The sequence below is a fragment of the Oncorhynchus tshawytscha genome, linkage group LG01, assembly GCF_018296145.1.
Source record: "Oncorhynchus tshawytscha isolate Ot180627B linkage group LG01, Otsh_v2.0, whole genome shotgun sequence".
Classification (NCBI taxonomy): Eukaryota; Metazoa; Chordata; class Actinopteri; order Salmoniformes; family Salmonidae; genus Oncorhynchus; species Oncorhynchus tshawytscha.
The window spans coordinates 58,890,055-58,910,961 of NC_056429.1; the positions used below are offsets into that span (position 1 = coordinate 58,890,055).

The window sequence follows — 20,907 nt, forward strand, 5'->3', positions numbered from 1 at the left end:
TTCCCCCAGCTGTTAGAGGCATAAATCAAGCCTAAATCAGTTGGTTTCCATGGATATCTATGTGTAGCAGAGGGAAAAAGCTCTCTCTCTCTCTCTCTCTCGATAATTCTCTGTTTCAGCCCTACAGCAATTAATCGGAATGTAATCATTAGGTTAAAAAGCCCTTGTGTGTGAAGTGCGAGACTGTTTCTCCCACCTTTGGTTTGCTCTCAATAACCTCCTGCAACTTGGAGATGACTGGTGCCGTTGCTATAGAAATTGTTTACTGAATGTGGATCTATTTTGCTCGGGGTCTGTAGATGCCTCACCTCACCTGGGACCTCGGCAGTCCGTAAAACCGAGCATTGAAAGGTTTTATGTGTTTGTTTGTGAGGCTACTGTCTAGAATAAAGCGTGGGCAGAAGGAGAATCAGAAAGCCAATAACTATGAGAAGTGACATTCCTTTTTCTCTCTCTAATCTTTCTTTCTTTGGGAACTGAATGTCATCTCTCCTTACCTGTGGTTCCCTGTAGAGCAGATCTCATTCGTTTGTGTGAGTGGGGGAAGAGTAGTCTGCCAAGGAGAACTGTGGGAGTTGCAGTTGACATAGAGCTTATGCTCAATTCACCACAACAGAGCCCAGGCCAGCAGTCCCCTCCCATTTCAAATGGCCCATGTGCTGTGTCCCCAGCAGCCCCTGGGAGATGGCCTAGATGTATTAATTCTTGTTACCTTGAATATAATTATCAGCCCTTTATCTCACACAAATCATAAATGTAACAATGTTTGCCGGTCCCATCCCTGAGAGAATATGCAGGTCTATGCACTTTCCCGGGTGACACTTTGTAGTTATTCTTCTGGTCATGTTGTTCAGTGTGAATGTGCTTCGCTCTGAGAGTTTTTGTGTATTTGGCTGCGGTTCCCATGACAACTGTGGGCCATCTCTTTGCTGGTGTCTGTGTTCCTCTGGTACTGTCTACACTTGACACTTACATGTGATTTCTGCTTTCATGAAGTTTGCATTGAAAAGACTGGTCTAGATGCACAGAAGTCACTTTGTGGTCAGTCTACCGAATGCTCATACAGTGGGTGACGCCATCAGTGCTCCTCCCACAAGTCTGCAGTAAACTTGTGTGTTGGGACCGAGAGGCACCTTCATTATAATGTTGAAGGAAATACCGCTAGGAACGTGTTTGCCAACTTCGTGCTAGCCAGCTTGCTAATATTTCGAGATTTTTTTGTTGTTGTTTGGCTAGAGTTATGCTAACCCATTTGCAGTCTCTTTAGGCTAACGTTGCTTGCTAGCGTGCTGGCTAGCTACAGAGGTTAGCTGGGTAATTCGCTACAGTAGTTAGCTACTGCCACCAATTGTTGTGTCATCATATTTTGCCTATTCCACCGTTTGTAGAATGCATACTGGCATTTGAATATAGCACGGGAAAATGGAATCTGGACACTGGACACGATAGACACATTTTAAATGTAGGTGTAGATGCATGATTCGTTTGGACAGCCATGATCAGAACTACAGTACCAGTCAAACGTTTGGACACACCTACTCATTCAAGGGTTTTTATTTATTTTTAATTATTTTCTACATTGTAGAATAATAGTGAAGACATCAAAACTATGAAATAACACATATGGAATCATGTTGAAGTCAAAATATATTTTATATTTGAGATTCATCAAAGTAGCCACACTTTGCCTTGACAGCTTTGCTCACTGTTGGCATTCTCACAAACAGCTTCACCTGGTGATGGCACCTCATGAAGCCATCTATTTTGTGAAGTGCACCAGTCCCTCCTGCAGCAAAGCACCCCCACAACATGATGCTGTCAACCCCATGCTTCGCGGTGGGGGATGGTGTTCTTCGGCTTGCAAGCCTGCCCCTTTTTCCTCCAAACATAACGATGGTCATTAGGGCCAAACCGTTCTATTTTTGTTTCATCAGACCAGAGGACATTTCTCCAAAAAGTACGATCTTTGTCCCCATGTGCGGTTGCAAACCGTAGTCTGGCTTTTCTATGGCGGTTTTGGAGCAGTGGCTTCTTCCTTGCTTAGCAGCCTTTCAGGTTTTGTTGATATAATACTCATTTTACCTTGGATATTGATGCTTTTGTACCTGTTTCTTCCAGCATCTTCACAAGGTCCTTTGCTATTGTTCTGGGATTGATTTGCCCTTTTCACACCAAAGTACGTTCATCTCTAGGAGACAGAACCCAGTCTCCTTCCTGAGCGGTATGACGGCGGCGTGGTCCCATGGTGTTTATACTTGCATACTATTGTTTGTACAGATGAACGTGGTACCTTCAGGCATTTGGAAATTGCTCCCAAGGATGAACCACATTTGTGGAGGTCTACAATTTTTTTTCTGAGGTTTTGGCTGATTTCTTTTGATTTTCCCATGATGTCAAGCACAGAGGCCCTTCGTTTGAAAGTAGGGCTCGAAATACATCCACCGGTACACCTCCAATTGACTCAAATGATGTCAATTAGCCTATCAGAAGCATCTAAAGCCTTGACATAATTTTCTGGAATTTTCCAAGCTGTTCAAAGGCACAGTCAACTTAGTGTATGTAAACCTCTGACCCACTGGAATCTGTCATTGTGCCCCTGAACAGGCAGTTCAGTGGGTTACACTGTTCCTAGGCCGTCATTGAAAATAAGAATTTGTTCTTATTAACTGACTTGCCTAGTTAAATAAAGGTTAAAAAATAAAAAAATTGTTGGAAAAATTACTTGGGTCATGCACAAATTAGATGTCCTAACTGACTTGTCAAAACTATAGTTTGTTAACAATACATTTGGAGTGGTTGAAAAACCAGTTTTAATGAGTGTATGTAAACTTCCGTGTATGTAAACTTCCAACTTCAACTGTATAATATTCTTCTGCATGTGGATATTTATGCAAACCTAGAGATTCCACCAAGAGATTCCATCAAGTAGGTGTAGATATCTCCATAGGCTACTTTGGTCCATTGGTAGGGTTGTCTCACCAGCTGTTCTCCGGGACGTTGAATGGACCAACGTTTTTCTAAATATCTAGAGCATTCAAGGGCAGGCAAAGACTGGAAGTAGTTGCGCGACATATCTAACACTAGTGAATTGGATCGATATTAACTTCTCTCGCTAGCCAGTCAGCTAACCGGCAAAAAAGCTATGGGTAAACAAACAGTTTTACTAGCTTTATTGTCAGTGTTAGCAGGTCGGGTAACAAATTAGAATGGCAGAATAAGTATCATGCACATCATTCGTTGTTGTAATAGCCAAGTATGTCAATAAAAAAGATGAATTAAATGACAAAAGTGTCAGTAATTTGTTTAGGATTACGCCAAAGTTAGGATAATTATATGGGAGTAATGGGAGCACCCTATGACTGTAACCTACTTGTGGGCATTGTCACGTTAAGTCACGCCTCGCCGCGTGTATCTAAACAATAGTTCAAGTAGAGGCAATGAACTTTAACCACAGAGGCCCAGAAAAGGCATGACGTTTGTGTCAATGTCACCAAAGCATCCCAGTCATTTTTCTTGCACTGCTAATTTCCGAGGCGATATATCTGATCTGGACGGGGTCTTGCATTAGACACCCTTCTCCTTCCCATGTTTTTAGTCCATGGAGTAATTGTTTACACAGCCATGACACCCAAATCCATACTGCGAAGCGGGCTGCAGAAATCGCCCCCGAAGATCTCACTGTTATTACTGAGAAGCTGCAAAATCCAATTTGGGTCTCTTATCAGATGTATGGCTTGAAATCCATCTCATGTGCCTTTTCAGAGCTGAACCAACTTGCACACTGTGTGAAAATGAGCTGATTGTGGCAGCAAATGGGAAGTTGCTTTCTAGTGCAAGGTTGTTTTTCCACATGAAATGAAAATGTTCTTGTGTCATCTGACACACTTTATCGAATCCTCTTCTTGATAGGACTGTTGCCCTTGGGGGCATTAGGCTATATCTAGTGTGTTTGTGTGGGTTGGGGGCTTACGTGGTTCAGGGCCTTGACTTACACTCAAAAACAGGAGCAAAGGTTTTGATATGGTCAACAAAAATGAGTGTTTATATTGGGCAAGCTTCAGTTGCAAAACAAATCCTACTTTTTCTTGCCCATTTAATGCAAAACCGGGTTTCTCTGCTTCTCCTCCTTCCTAGTGGCCTTCTTTCTGCCTGCCTGCTTGGTCGTGGAGGGAGAGAGCAAAGGATGGGGTAGTGGGTGGAGAACTGGGGCAGATGGAAGTAGGGGGCCAGGACGGCCTGCTGGGTGCCATTCAGCTCACACAGACCCAGCAGTGTGGGCCAGAGAACACCAGCGTCCAGCAGCCTACCCCCACCTCCCCTCCACCCCTAGCCTCTCTCCACACCCCCTGTTCTAAATCCTCTATCTCTCTCCCTCAGCCCCTTCCATGTCTACTCTATTCATGTCTGAATGAAATGGGTTTACACTCCAGCCTTTTATACAGTGTGATGTGTTGTGGTTCAGGATTGTGAGAGCTGTTCATTGCCGTTGCCTCACACTGGCTTTGTGTCTGTGTGAACAGATGCTTCAGGCGATGAGCTAGGAATCTGGGTTGTAAGGAGAGGTTACATGTGATAACTAGGGATGTGCAACTTTCCCTTTCTAGATGTTTCAATGCGTATCTAGATACAGGAACGATACGTTTAATTTTGAAACGATTCTGTCCGTTTCGGTTCCACAAACATAAGACCCACTAACAATTACACAATTTTATCAATATAGTTTAGCTTGCTTTTTTGGCAATAATCACTGATCTGGATTTCAAGTCGGTCTTTTAAAATACCCCGTTTTGTTACAAACCATGCACATTGCAAATTCACTAATAATGACTAACTTCTTGAAGCAGACATTATAGAAATTGAACACCGGTCTCATCAACAATCTCTCAAGCCCATGTGCTAGTGATTAGCCAGTTAATCTTTACTTTTCAAGTTTAGACAACTTGGATGTATTTGCTAGCTAACAGGGTTGAACAGTGGAATTGTTATGAACACACCCTTCTGTTCATCTGCAACTGTTTAAACAGCATGCAAGCCTGTTCACTTTGTTCAGATGTTGAAATCAAGTGGCCTACCTTATTTCTCCGAATGAGAAAGAGTTGCCAATTCCTCATATAACTGTGTTTTATACTTACTGCACATTTATAAAACACAGAGTAGACAGCTAGTGCAACAGTCTTTGGCTAACATGCTGCTAGTGGTGCCGTGCGCGACAAACTGAACATTCTAAAATATGTCCAAATATGTGGGCATTGCCTGACTAGATGAACAGCTCCCGACACAAACACACTAATGAAGTGTGTCCATGTGGTAGCTAGTCAGTCTCGCCATTTGAGATGTTGTCTTGCTCATTATTACGGCATGTGGTTTGACTGCAACAAGCGCAACAGCCTTCAAATGAAATGGCGGAAAACAAACAATGGCGGCTACATGAAAACTGATCAGAAATTAAATCACTGAATAATTATATTGGAGCAGTTGAACTTCAAAATCGGCTAACATGACTCTTCAAGAACCAAATTAGTGTTACGATACCAGGTTTAGTAAACAATTCTCAATACCATCACGATACTCGATACTAACACGATACCACGACAAGAAAAGAAAGCAAGTTGAAAAGTGAAGCACATTTGCATCAAGTTCGGTAAATAAATGCGGGTTAGATATCCGGGACAGCAAATGCATATGCATCTGGTAGACATCGGACATAAAGTGTTCTAGTCTGTATGGACATTGTTTTGTAAACAATAATTAACCGTTTCAACTGTCTACATGAGAGGTCGACCGATTTTATGATTTTTCAACGCCGATACCGATTTAATCGGACAATTTTTATATATATTGTAATAATGACAATTACAACAATACTGAATTAATAATGCACCATTTTATTTTAACTTAAAATAACACATAACATATATTTAGTCTCTAATAAATAATGAAACATGTTCAATTTGGTTTAAATAATGCAAAAACAGTGTTGGAGAAGAAAGTAAAAGTGCAATATATACCATGTAAAAAAGCTAACGTTTAAGTTCCTTGCTCAGAACATATGAAAGCTGGTGGTTCAATATTCCCTGTTCTTCAGTTAAGAAGTTTTAGGTTGTAGTTATTATAGGAATTATGACGTCGACTATTTCTCCAGGCGGCCTAAACTTTTACATATTCCCTGACTCTGCTTGCACTGAATGCAAGAGAAGTGACACAATTTCCATAGTTAATATTGTCTGCTAACATGCATTTATTTTAACTAAATATGCAGGTTTAAAAAATACAATGCAGATAGCCCGGTTAGCCAATGTGCGGGAGCACTGGTTGGTCGGCCCAATTGAGGTAGTATGTACATGAATGTATAGTTAAAGTGACTATGCATATATGATAAACCGAGAGTAGCAGCAGCGTAAAAAGAGGGGTTGGGGGGCACACAATGCAAATAGTCCGGGTAGCCATTTGATTACCTGTTCAGGGGTCTTATGGGGTAAAAACTGTTGAAGCCTTTTTGTCCTAGACTTGGCACTCCAGTACCGCTTGCCATGCGGTAGTAGAGAGAACAGTCTATGACTGGGTGGGCTGGGGTCTTTGACAATTTTTAGGGCCTTTCTCTAACACCGCCTGGTTTAGAGGACCTGGATGGCAGGCAGCTTAGCCCCAGTGATGTACTGGGCCGTACGCACTACCGTCTGTAGTGCCTTGCGGTCAGAGGCCGAGCAGTTGCTGTACCAGGCAGTGACGCAACCAGTCAGGGGATGCTCTCGATGTTGCAACTGTAGAACCTTTTGAGGATCTCAGGACTCATGACAAATCTTTTCAGTTTCCTGAGGGGGAATAGGCTTTGTCGTGCCCTCTTCATGACTGTCTTAGTGTGTTTGGACCATTCTAGTTTGTTGTTGATGTGGACACCAAGGAACTTGAAGCTCTCAACCTGCTCCAATACAGCCCTGTCGATGAGAATGGGGGCGTGCTCGGTCCTCCTTTTCCTGTAGTCCACAATCATCTCCTTAGTCTTGGTTACGTTGAGGGATAGGTTGTTTTTCTGGCACCACCCGGCCAGGTCTCTGACCACCTCCCGATATGCTGTCTCGTCGTTGTCGGTGATCAGGCCTACCACTGTTGTGTCGTCTGCAAACTTAATGATTGTGTTGGAGTCGTGCCTGGCCATGCAGTCGCGGGTGAACAGCGAGTACTGGAGGGGACTGAGCACGCACCACTGGGGAGCTCCAGTGTTGCTACCTACCCTCACCACCTGGGGGTGGCCCATCCAGGAAGTCCAGGATTCAGTTACAGAGGGAGGTGTTTAGTCCCAGGATCCTTAGCTTAGTGATGAGCTTTGAGGGTACTATGGTGTTGAACGCTGAGCTGTAGTCAATGAATAGCATTCTCACATAAGTGTTCCTTTTGTCCAGGTGGGAAAGGGCAGTGTGGAATGCAATAGAGATTGCATCAACTGTGGATCTGTTTGGGCGGTATGCAAATTGGAGTGGGTCTAGGGTTTCTGGGATAATGGTATAGATGTGAGCCATGACCATTCTTTCAAAGCACTTCATGGCTACTGATGTGAGAGCTACGAGTCTGTAGTCATTTAGGCAGATTATCTTAGTCCCTGGGGCCAAGAACACTACGGTGGTCTGCTTGAAACATGTTATTACAGTTTCAATCAGGGACATGTTGAAAATGTCAGTGAAGACACCTGCCAGTTCGTCAGCACATGCCCGGAGCACACGTCCTGGTAATCCCTCTGGCCCCGCAGCCTTGTGTATGTTGACCTGTTCAAAGGTCTTACTCATGTCGGCTACGGAGAGCGTGATCACACAGTCGTCCAGAACAGCTGATGCTCTCATGCGTGTTTCAGTGTTGTTTGCCTCAAAAAGCAACCATAGCAGTGATTTTAGCTCGTCTGGTAGGCTAGTGTCACTGGGCAGCTTGTTTCTGTGCTTCCCTTTGTAGTCTGTAATCGTTTGCAAGCCCTGCCACATAAGACAAGCGTCGGAGCCAGGGTAGTATGATTCAATCTATGGCCCTGTATTGACACTTTGCCTGTTTTGATGGTTCGTGGCAGGGCATAGCAAGATTTCTTGTAAGCTGCCGGGTTAGAGTCCCGCACCTTGAAAGCGGCAGCTTTACCCTTTAGCTCAGTGCGAATGTTGCCTGTAATCCATGGCTTCTGGTTGAAGTATGTACGTACAGTCACTGTGTGGACGATGTCCTCGATGCACTTATTGATAAAGCCAGTGACTGATGTGGTGTACTCCTCAATGCCATCGGAAGAATCCCGGAACATGTTCCAGTCTGTGATAGCAAAACAGTCCTGTAGTTTAGCATTAGCTTCATCTGACCACTTTTTTTATAGACTGAGTCACTGGTGCTTCCTGCTTTCATTTTTGCTTGTAAGCAGGAGTCAGGAGGATAGATTTGTGGTCGGATTTACCAAATGGAGGGAGAGGTTTGTACGTGTCTCTGTGTGTGGATAAGGGTATCTAGTGTGTGGACAGGTGATCTAGAATTTGTTTCCCTCTGGTTGCACATTTAGCATGTTGATAGAAATTTGTTAGAACTGATTTTAGTTTCCCTGCATTAAAGTATCTGGCCACTAGGAGCGCCGCCTCTGGGTGAGTGGTTTCCTGTTTGCTTTTTTCCTTATACAGCTGACTGAGTGCGGTCTTAGTGCCAGCATTTGTCTGTGGTGGTAAATAAACAGCCATGAAAAGTATAGCTGAAAACTCTCTAGGCAAGTAGTGTGGCCTGCAATTTATCACAATATACTCTACTTCAGGCCAGCAAAATCTAGAGACTTCCTTAGATTTCGTGCACCAGCTGTTGTTTACAAATATGAACAGACCACCCCCCCCCTCGTCTTACCGGAGTATTGCTGTTCTATTTTGCCGGTACAGCGAATATCCATGTCATCATTCAGCCACGATTCCGTGCAACATAGGATATTACAGTTTTTGATGTCCCATTGGTAGGATATTTGTGATTGTACCTCGTCTAATTTATTGTCCATTGATTGCACGTTGGGGAGTAGCATTGACGGTAATGGCAGCTATCCCACTCACCTTCTCCGGGTCCTGGCGAGGCATCCTGGTCTTTGTCCTCTGTACCTGCGTCGCTTCCTCTTGCAAGTAACGGGGATGTTGGTCCTGTGGGGTGTTTGGAGAATGTCCTGTGTGTCCTTGTTGTAGAAAAAATCTTTGTCTAATCCGAGGTGAGTGATCGCTGTCCTGATGTCCAGAAGCTCTTTTTTGCTGTAAGATACGGTTGCAGAAACATTATGTACAAAATAAGTTACAAATAACGCGAGAAAAAACACATAGCACAATTGGTTGGGCGCCCGTAAAACTGCTGCCATTTCTTCCGGCGCCATTTTATATGCAACGCAAGACAAGCTAGTTAACCTAGTACTAGCAATGAGAAGGTGGAGCAGGTACGTGCGCTCTATAATAAGGGGTTGGTTGATAAACATGCATGATCCGTGAGACACATTTGACAGAAGTACCTAAAGTAACACAAATTCTAGTACTGAACCATTTTTAATGTTCTACTTTCGAAAAAGTACCAACGTTTCAGTATACCGTGCAACATTAGACCAACTAGAGGAAATGTCCGATTTTCATGGTAGGCTATTCCATGATGACTGAATTGCACATTGCAAATATTCAACCAAGACTTAACTTTTTCAATACCTGGTTTGCATACCCATCCTTGCCTTAGCTTTTACTGGTGAATATCATAACTTTCCTAACGCTTTTCTAACCCTACCGCTGTCGGTCTTTGGTAAGCTGCTCATACAACAACCAGCTGTGCGACCGTTTGATAAATAATGAACTTAATAAACAAACAGCTTCGAGAATCAATCATTTAAATTTTTTTATGATATAGGCTATATAAAAATAAATATCATTACAATATTTCTTTTCACTGGCCCAAGCGGAGGGGCCACTGACGGGGATGAATGACTGGCCCAGAGGGTCTCCAAAACCCCCCCAGGCCAGAGCCCTGTATGCTATGTTGAGCCCTGACACACACAGACAGGGACATTCCCGTGCCATTGTTACCACTTCAGAAAGTTGGTTTATTTTTGATCATTTGCACATTTATGATTTGAATAACATGACCTAGTACATTTTTTTTCACTGGCACCTTTGCGACCCATTCAAAATGTGTCGCACTGCCAAGTCAAACGGTCGCAAATGCGGCTGTTTTGGTCGCAGTATCAAACCCTGGGTGTGTGTGTGAGTAAATGGGAAGGTGCACACCACAGAAGGAGCGAAGGAGACCAAACCAAAAAGACAACATGAGAACAAGTAGACAAAAAAGCTCAAATTAAACAAATCTATTTTTTCATATACACTGATTGTCTAAAGCAAAACTACCAAAACTATTGTTGATGGGGAAACTTAACAATTTAAATGAAAGTCCCGTTCAGCAGGTAGGCTATAGCCAGATGAGTGACATGTCCGGTAAAACACAATTTTCAACAGTGCATAGATAACAATAACCTAGCAAATTGCGCAGGTTGTCACTTAACTAATGAAGCTTAATATCACACAAGCCATTTTAGCATGTAAATGCTTAAATGCAAGATGTGCAAGATCAGGAACAGGCCTCCTACCTCATGTTGGTCAGCACACAAAAGCTGGGCACAATGCGCAGTTTGATTAGGCTAATGGTATTCTTGGGGGTTGTTCGGCATGCAAAATGACTTATAGATCAATGACTGTTATTTGTATCACATTAAACTGGCTTTGGTGCTGCTGTGTCCCTTCTCTCTCTGACAATCTCACTCTGCAATTTCACTCTGATCTATAGTGTGCTTCATCACACTGTTAGAAATTGCCTCGGCCAAAACGATAGCGATGCTCAATGTTTATTTGCGGCTAACTCATTCTGCTTGCTCTCTCAATATGCGTGCTCTGTGTGTGTTCACAGACTCTGCAAATGGATTTCCCCTCATTGGGCCTGACCTTTTCACGTTGGCTCTTTTCATTGGAGCTGTACATAATGTTTTCTGCGCCTGCATTAGCATGAGAGGAAGAGTGCCTGGCTGTCAGCTCAGAGATGTCACCTCGTAAACCTTCTCTACGTCCTCTGCCTCTCGATTCTGATAGAATGTAAAGGGCAGAGAAAGAAAGAAAACAGCTCCCTCACTCTCTCTGCTGTGGCCAGTTTATGACTATGCTAATGCTACTCACAGGTGTAGATAACTGTTAGCCTTATGCTAATTGCACTAATATTAACTTCTCACTCTCCCATGTCGGTAAACAGTTTGCCATTCAATCCACACTAAGTAGTGGAGGGCTGTCAGACCATTAGGGAAGAGTGTTGAATCTTAAATCTCCATCCCCTTGGCCTGCGGTGTGGTCTGATTATTAGGCTGCTGTGAAATTTGTCCCTGAGGGCCCCAGGTAGAATCCCTCTCCTAACTCAGTACTAATGTACTACCTGCTGCCCGTGTCTCTCTCCCCCTCCACCACCCTCTGTATGGGGTGTATGGCTGCAGAGTGGAGTGAGGGGAGCGAGGGAGAGGCGAAAGGCGCAGACAATAGGATTAGCAGCACCATCCCCAGCCGGGCGGAATGTGTTTGTGCTGCTACACCGTTAATTGGCGTATACATCATGGGAGCGGCATAAAGCCATGAATACGATTTGCAGCAACTTTGGTGGGTAAACAATGACAACAGTCCCTGTTTGAGCCGGTGCTGCTGCAAGATACGTGCAACAGCAGTGAGATGATCCCTCATCCGCTTTATTAAGGTGATGTGAGATGTCGGTGTCTGTTGTAGTGCTGTAGAGGAGGTGTTTGTGTGTCTGTACACGTGTGTGTTTGTTTGTGCGTGCCGGGGGTGTGTGCATGTGTTTGTGTGATCGTGTTTGTGTGTACATGTCATCCTGTGTGCCTTCTTGTATGGGAAGTGGTTAGAGAGCTGGATGTGGGGGTGGCTAAATATGTTCCAGGGGTAAATGAGGGTCGTCAGCAATGTTCCTTCAAATCTTTTTGGGGCAAATGAGCAGTGAGCAGAAACTTGAACGTTGTGAGAATTTTGTGCATCTTCCGCCGCGCATTTACAGTGAACACTGAGGCTGTTCCCTTAGTTTTAGACAGTAGCCAATAGGTTATTGTGGCATAATGTAGGCCTATCAGAGTGGCCTACCAACAAATCCGATGGAGACAATCTCATTATGTTTTCACATGGAAATAGCTTTTGATTTCTACGATATAACCTACAGTAGCCTATACTGTATGTGATGTTCAATGCAGAACTCCATTGCATGAGACTTTAATATTTATATATTTTTATATTATGCAGGGCTTGACATTAATTATTGATGTTTTTACTTGGTCTGTAATACCATGGGCCAAATAGGTGACTGTAAATTTTGTTGTATGATGCAAGAAACCACTTTACAAAATACAATTAATTACCATACAGAACATTTGACAATGTAGGCTACTCCTCTGCCTATTGGTGTATTTGCACATTCATCCCTGTCTCAAAAAACAGCACTGCCCCTTAAATTAAGGCATTACCTATACTTACCGATAACTGGGCTAACAACTCGCTAACTAGGAAAGAATATCAACAAATGTGCACATGCGCTGCTCTGTGCTCTGAACTGATTTGAAAAGTGTGTTCACTTGCAGGTGATTGAAAGACCATCCAATATAATTCTACTCCTTTGCGATCTGGCTCTGCCTACAACAACTTCAATCTCTTGTGTCCTCTGCGCAGACGAAATGGCACCCAGAGACGCACGAGATTGAACTTCATCGAGTTCGCCCCATTAGTTTGCACTATATAGAGCAAATTTTTTTCTGTGATCGAATCAACATTATATCAGCCCCTTTTCAATGCAACAAACATAAACAAATCTAACTTTGCAAGATTGAGTCTGATTTTGTTGTTGGCAGAGCCAGATCACAAAGGAGTAGTATTATATTGGTGGGTAGGTGCGCAACTGTGCATGTGCGCAGTTTAGCGGGAACATTTGAGATGTGTAATACATACACTGTATGTACCAAAGTATGTGGACACCCCTTCAAATTAGTGGATTTGGCTATTTCAGCCACACACGTTGCCAACAGTTGTGTATAAAATCGAACACACAGCAATGCAATCTCCATAGATGAACATTGGCGGTAGAATAGCCTTACTGAAAAGCTCAGTGACTTTCAACGTGGTACTGTAAGGTGATGCCACCTTTCCAACAAGTCAGTTCGTCAAATTTCTGCCCTGCTAGAGACGCGAAGTGGTAGGCCACACAAGCTCGTAGCACTTACAAATCACCTGTCCTGGGTTGCAACACTCACTACCGAGTTCCAAACTGCCTCTGGAAGCAACGTCAGCACACAAACTGTTCGTTGGGAGCTTCATGAAATGGGTTTCCGTGGCCGAGCAGCCAAGCGTCGGCTGGAGTGGTGTAAAGCACGCCGCCATTAGACTCTGGAGCACGGAAACCGTTCTCTGGGGTGATGAATAACTCTTCATCGTCTGGAAGTCCGATGGATGAATCTGGGTTTGGTGGATGCCAGGAGAATGCATAGTGCCAACTGGCGAGTTTGGTGGAAGATAATAATGGTCTGGGGCTGTTTTTCATTGTTTGGGCTAGGACCCTTAGTTCCAGTGAATAGAGATCTCAATGCTACAGCATACAATGACATTTTATACGATTCTGTGCTTCCAACTTTGTGGCAACAGGTTGGGGAAGGTCCTTTCCTGTTTCAGCATGACAATGCCCCTGTGCACAAAGCGAGGTGCATACAAAAATTGTTTGGCAAGATCTGAGTGGAATAACTTGACTGTCCTGCATAAGAGCCCTGACCTCAACCCCATTGAACACCTATGGGATGAATTGGAACGCCAAACTGCGAGGCAGGCCTAATGGTCCAAAATCGGTGCCCCACCTCACTAATGCTCTTGTGGCTGAATGGAACCAAGTCCCTGCAGCAATGTTCCAACATCTAGTGGAAAGCCTTCCCAGAGGAGTAGAGGCTGTTACAGCAGCAAAGGGGGGACCAACTCCATATTAATGCCCATGATTTTGGAATGAGATGTTGGCCGAGCAGGTGTCGACATACTTTTGGTCATGTAGTGTATGCAAAGCTGTGTACTGGTGTGTTATTCATCTTTTATAGCGGTAGCAGGAGATAGCAGTGCATTATTTATCTGCCCGGGCAGATTCCGCTCCATCATGGGCGGCGTCTGTTTGACATTTGATGCATTTATGCAGCAGGAGCGTTTTCTGGAGCACACTAGGTTGAGTAGCAGGCTAGAGCACAACATCTACCTCCATACCACTTTGGTACCCCCTCCACCACTACCCTACCTTCAACTGTGAGCTCCCCTCTCCTTCCTTCCCCTAACTGTCTCCCCAGCAGGGCCTAAAATGAACATGTGTGGGTAAGATTTCTATTTCACCAGCCACAGGGCTCCACAGTGCGAGTGTTTCACTTGCATTTGTGAATGAAAATAGTAAAATATGATCACATTTATAGTAAAATATTTTATAGTTTTGAAACTATTTCCACCATTTTGTTTGGTTAATTAATCGCACAAAGTCAAAGCACTACAAAACTTATTGAGCCTATTCCACCTAGTGCTGCAACACTGCCTGGCTGGGAGCTGTGCTTTAGAAGCGCTGTGCACAGGCATATAAGTTGGTCTAATTTACTTTAAAAAAGAAAGTCTGCTCAAGTGAGACTTTGGCCTTGTGTTTGTTGGCTATTTACATGGTTTTGATCACAAGGTAGGTTGTTTTTCTATGTTTGAATTTCAACTGCTAGGGAAGAGAAGACTATGCTTCTACACGTCAGACTCAATCTCACAGGCACAAAAACATGACTAGTCGCGCTACCACGGTAACCTCCCCTTTAACTTCTTTGGGACTGGGGGGCAGTATTGAGTAGCTTGGATGAATTAGGTGCCCAGAGTAAACTGCCTGCTACTCAGGCCCAGTTGCTAATATATGCATATTATTAGTAGATTTGGATAGAAAACTGTTTGAATGATGTCTGTGAGTTTACCAGAACTCATATGGCAGGCAAAAAACTGAGAAAAAATCCAACCAGGAAGTGGGAAATCTGAGGTTTGTAGGTTTTCAAGTCTTAGCCGATCCAATATACATTGTCTATGGGGTCATATTGCACTTCCTAAGGCTTCCACTAGATGTCAACTGTCTTTAGAACCTTGTTTGATGCTTCTACTGTGAAGGAGGGGGAATGAGAGCTGAATAAGTCAGGGCTCTGCCAGAGTGCCATGAGCTGATCACACGTGCTCATGTGAGAGCGACCTGTGTTCAAAGGAATTCTCCAGTTAGAACATTATTGAAGATTTATGTTAAAAACGTCCTAAAGATTGATTCTATACTTCGTTTGACATGTTTATACGAACTGTAATATGATTCTTTGTCTGAACTTTTGCCTGGACTTGCCAGCGCCTCGTGAGTTTGGATTGTGTACTAAACGCGCAAACAAAAAGGAGGTATTTGGACATAAATGATAGACTTTATTGAACAAATCAAACATTTATTGTGGAACTGGGATTCCTGGGAGTGCATTCTGATGAAGATCATCAAAGGTAAGTGAATATATATATAATGCTATTTCTGACTTCTGTTGACTCCACAACATGGCGGATATCTGTATGGCTTGTTTTGTCGTCTGAGCGCTGTACTCAGATTATTGCATGGTGTGCTTTTTCGGTAAAGCTTTTTTTAAATCTGACACAGCAGTTGCATTAAGGAGAAGTTTATCTAAAGTTTCATGCATAACACTTGTATTTTCATCAACATTTATGATGAGTATTTCTATAAATTGATGTGGCTCTCTGCAAAATCACCGGATGTTTTGGAAGCAAAACATTACTGAACGTAATGCGCCAATGTAAACTGAGATCTTTGGATATAAATATGAACTTTATCGAACAAAACATACATGTATTGTGTAACATGAAGTAATATGAGTGATGATCTTCATCAGATGACAAAGGTTAGTGATTCATTTTTATCTCTTTCTGCTTTTTGTGACTCCTCTCTTTGGCTGGAAAAATGGCTGTGTTTTTCCGTGACTAGGTACTGACCTAACATAATCATTTGGTGTGCTTTCGTCGTAAAGCCTTTTTGAAATCGGACACTGTGGCTGGATTTACAACAAGTTTATCTTTAAAATGGTGTAAAATACTTATATGTTTGAGGAATTGTAATTATGGGATTTCTGTTGTTTTGAATTTGGCGCCCTGTAATTTCACTGGCTGTTGGCGAGGTGGGTCGCTACCGTCCCACATATCCCAGAGAGGTTAAAGGGGCAGGTGAACATTTTTGTCTTGTCTGTGATATTTTGGTTAAAAGACTCGGGTCCCAATTTTTTAAATAAAACAATATAACACATATATTACTAGTAAGAAGTAATTAGGTATTGTTTTAGAAACATTATAAAGCATGTTCATTTGTTTTTGTGTTTTGTTGGTGTAATTTTCGCAGCTAAAATATATTTTGTTTATGAAAAGGTTTTTTATCTCCGCTGTTATGTTGTCCTGTTTGAGCTGACAAGGTAAAGATAAAACCTCATGCATTGGGACCAGCTCCTTCACAACATGGCTCAATTATTATACATGTAGTGGCTGGTAGATCTACCTGCCACGGTGGCTGGTGGACCAAATTGCCCCCTTTACCCTGAATGAATCTCATCAGTATCTCTAACATGGACACCTCTCCAATATCTGTTCCTTTATAATCACAGATAGGTGACAGGACTGGATAGGATTTATCCATATTTCTTATCATGTCGTGCCATGGAAGCTAGTTAAAACGTACTATTTAGAGACTGCTTCTGTGGGTCTGGACTGGGAGCCCTCTCTCGCGCTCTGGCCTGCCCTTGGATCAGTTGGTTCTGCCCACTACAAAGCAAATTCCACCTGGTAGAAAGAGAGGGATATGGTGACTCAGGGTCTAGTCAAGCCAAGGCGAGGGCTCTCTTCCAGCATCATACCACCATGTGATGCTATTGAGCCCGCTTGTCTGTCTTTGTCTCTCATCTCTCTTGCTCTGTCGTCCTTGACAACCCTGGGGCTTCAAGCTGTGAGGAGGACTGAGGGACATATTGCCTTTCAAACTGGGCAACCGTGAAACACTTTTCTCCCTTTTTAAATGGAAGAGACTGCTGTGAAGATGCTGTTTGCACCCCCTCCCCCACAGCACTATGTGTATTTTAAGCTCGCTTGCTGAGGTGGGCAGCTCATATTAATGTAGGTGTGAACAGCAGGGTTTCATTTTTGGATAATTAATGAATCCCGTTTCTCTCCTCTTCTCTGCAGGCCCTCGTCTCATAGACTGCTGCTCACGCTGAGGTAAGGTGCTCTTCAAAGACAACTGGATGTGCTGTTCTGTGTGTATATTCTTTAGGGTGTGGGTGTTTGTGTGCGTGTATGTGATTTCATACTGTGTGTGTGTACGTTCACACATCCCATGTGTGTTATTTTGCGAATGTGTTTGTGTCAGAGGATGATAGAATTTAACATAGCACAGAGCTTTGCATTTGCTGGTTCTATGATTGGTTCACTTGTGGACCCTGGCCTACAATAGCTCATATTGACTGAATCACATAGCAACTATACCTGAATCAACAGCAACACAGTTTCACAGAACATTCTCACACAGACTTTGACCTGGATTTTGAAGTGGGATTAGACATGCCCACTACCTGAATATCTTTCTGATTTTAACATCCAAAAACAGAAATGTGAACTGACAAACAGCACACGCATGTACACACACACCGGCAGAAAGACGCAAGGGGGCAGCCACCCATATCGAAGTCAACTGGATCCCAGTGAAGGGGCTTTGTTGGGAGGGAAACGACAGCATGGAACTCAAAGGACCCCCGCTGCCATTGCTCAGGCCTAACTTTGTCGAACATGGGCCTGAACCCAAGCAGGATGGAAGCTTTTCATGTCTTTGGGTTGGCTTCATCTAGGGTTGGGCGATAGTACGATAGCATTGTAAATTGCCGATGATTGACAGCCATCGTTGATGGTGACAACATCGTAATGTAACAGACGATGGTTAAGCCTATTGGATCGTGACTGACGCTGTGTCTCGCAGCGCACGGCAGGGCAGCACACAAGTGCCATTTTGAGTAATATTCCTATTCCTTTTTGCTATAGCCTATTTCAATAAATATGTTATATAGCCTATAGAACGCAAGAGAGGAATGTAGGCCAGACAGAACAGAGAATTTCCACCAAAGCGGTGTAAAATTCAAAGTAAGAAAATCTTGTTTCTCTGATGCATGGGCAATAGGCAAAAGCTTAAACCTTTTTTTATTTTAGCGATGTTGTCTAGCTGTAAACAACAACAACTAAAAAAGCCTATTCCATTCTCTCGTCATTTTATAGGCCATGAATATGACTGACGGCTATGCTTCATCGTTTTATGCATAGCTTTCTCCCAACCAAACAATGCATGTAACAGAGTTCCATCTCCAAGTTATTTGAATCGCCTAAAAAAAATAAGGTAGCCAGAGGACTAATAATGAGGTAACATTCAATGGCTTATAAAAAAAAATGTAATTACAAGTTTAATCAAGTTGAAGCTTATTTTGAAAGAAATTATCCATGCGGGTCGGGTAATCCCTCCATGTGAGGTTGAAAACCAAACGGCCAATCTATCCTCCTCCTCCTAGCCCTATCATAAAAGCTTCAAGACAAGTACAAATGATGAACAGCAGCTTATTTCTAGCCTACAAAGTTGTTGTGGCTTTCAGAAAGAGCAAGAATGAAAGTCTGTAGCCTAAACCTAGGCCTAGGCCTATTCTTAATCACAGCTTTATGAGAGAGTGAAAAAAAAAAGATATATTTTTATATCATTTTATGAGACAGATAAAGTAATTATTATCCAGTTCTGCTTCTAGGCCTATAACCTAGCCCTCTAGGGTAAGACAGCCCGTTTCTCATCATACAGTCACTGCTCCATCATATGCACACCCCACAGATACATGCACACAAACCTCTTCTGCTCCGCCACCAGAAATGGATATTAGAGAAGATTTTCCATTGCCTTCACTTAGCCTCTTCCCAGGCTTTGAACAACATCTTTCAGCATGATTCATCCAGTTGCATTCGATTTCGAGCTATAGCCCAACTGTCGATTTAGCTGAGTTTATTGTATTTTATTTTGGGGAGGGGGGCAGCCCAATAGGGGTGATATCATCGTATATCACAATATTTTAGGGGTACATAATCATGATAGGACAAAGGTTGACGTCGCCCAACCCTAGTTTCATCATCATACTAGTACGGAGCCTGATCCTGACAAATTACAGTACAGTGTAGTCTTTCTTTTCAGTCCCTAAACAGATGATTCCTTGCATCCAACCCTATGTTTTCATTGTATCAACGGTTGTACTGAAAGACCAGGGTCAAGGGGCTTAAGACTCTCCTTGCACACCCTTGCTCGATGTTGTGGCGTAACATACAAAGGTCACACATTCATGTCTCACAGTGTTACCTTTGGTTTCTCACCAGCTGTCTTTTTCTATATTCTCCTTGTATTCCTTCTTCCTTCCTCCCAAATGATGAATGATTAATTTAAAGCCTCCAGATAATAGTTCAGTTGCTGCTCTAGCGCCGGTGCCCTGGGTCACTTCTCCTTCTCCCACCTTCAGATCACAGTACCCAAACAAGAGGCCCCTTTCTCTGTCCCTGGCAACCCACAAGCTCGGCCTCTTAGATCAACCACCCCCCTACGGCTGGCAGTGCTGTCGCTTTCTCTCTCTCCCTCTCCCCCCCTTCCTTCTGGCGTCGGTGTACTAATGTGTTTCTATAATTCATTGTTAGTTTGGGAAAGGCATGTTCACCCAGCCCCGATCGCCCGCAGTGATGCATCTGTGAGTGATTTTCCAATGACAAATAAATGAAATCGGTGGGGTGAAGGGAGGGTGAGGAGAGAACAACAGGAAAACAGATGATTCATTATATTTATTCTGTTGCAGTGAGCAGGCCAACGTGTCAATCATCTGCAGAGCCTTGTTTCATTCCAAACTTGCCACATTATGAATTGGAAAAACTTAGTGAAAGAGATGTACGGTACAGCACACACTAAGTCTGACCCCATTTAGTTGACTGGTCGATTGTTTTTTAGTCGATAGACTGTTGGTCGACCGAGATTTAGTCAAGCATTAGCAAAAAATATATAATATCATGGTGTACAGGACAACTATCTAATCCGCCCATGTCTGAGTGGACTGATCCATTGTAAATTCTGTGGGGTTGGCACAGTCCATCAGTCTAAGACATGTGGTACTGAAATTGTATATGGTTATATTACATACAATTGAAGTCGGATGTTTACATACACTTAGGTTGGAGTCATTAAAACAGTTTTTTCAACCACTCCACAAATGTATTGTTAACAAACTATTGTTTTGGCAAGTCGGTTAGGACATATTCTTTGTGCATGACGTTGTCATTTTTCCAACAATTGTTTACAGACAGATTATTTCACTTATAATTCACTGTATCACATTTCCAGTGGGTCAGAAGTTTACATACACTAAGTTGACTGTGACTTTAAACAGCTTGGAAAATTCCTGAAAATTGTGTCATGGCTTTAGAAGCTTCTGATAGGCTAATTGATGTAATTTGAGGTGTGTTAACCTCTCTGGCCAAAAGCCAGGGAAAATGCAGAGCGCCAAATTAAAATATATTACTATAACTTTCATTAAATCACACATGCAAGAAAGCAAATTAAAGCTACACTTGTTGTGAATCCAGCCAACATGTCAGATTTCAAAAAGGCTTTTCGGCGAAAGCAAACGATGCTATTATCTGAGGATAGCACAGTGGTAAACAAAGAGAGAAACCATATTTCAACCCTGCAGGCGCGACACAACTCAGAAATAAAAATATAATTCATGCCTCT

The 20,907-nt window shown here is 43.0% G+C and overlaps 1 protein-coding gene across 6 annotated transcripts in view; it reads left to right on the plus strand.

The window, feature by feature from the left end:
• LOC112254357 (bifunctional heparan sulfate N-deacetylase/N-sulfotransferase 2) overlaps positions 1-20,907 on the plus strand; it is a 191,991-nt gene that overhangs the window by 62,981 nt on the left and 108,103 nt on the right. For all 6 annotated transcript variants that reach the window (XM_024426858.2, XM_024426849.2, XM_024426888.2 and 3 more), the window contains one exon: positions 17,304-17,336. The gene's annotated coding sequence lies outside the window, so the exon portion shown is untranslated. The remainder of the gene's footprint in view (positions 1-17,303; positions 17,337-20,907) is intronic.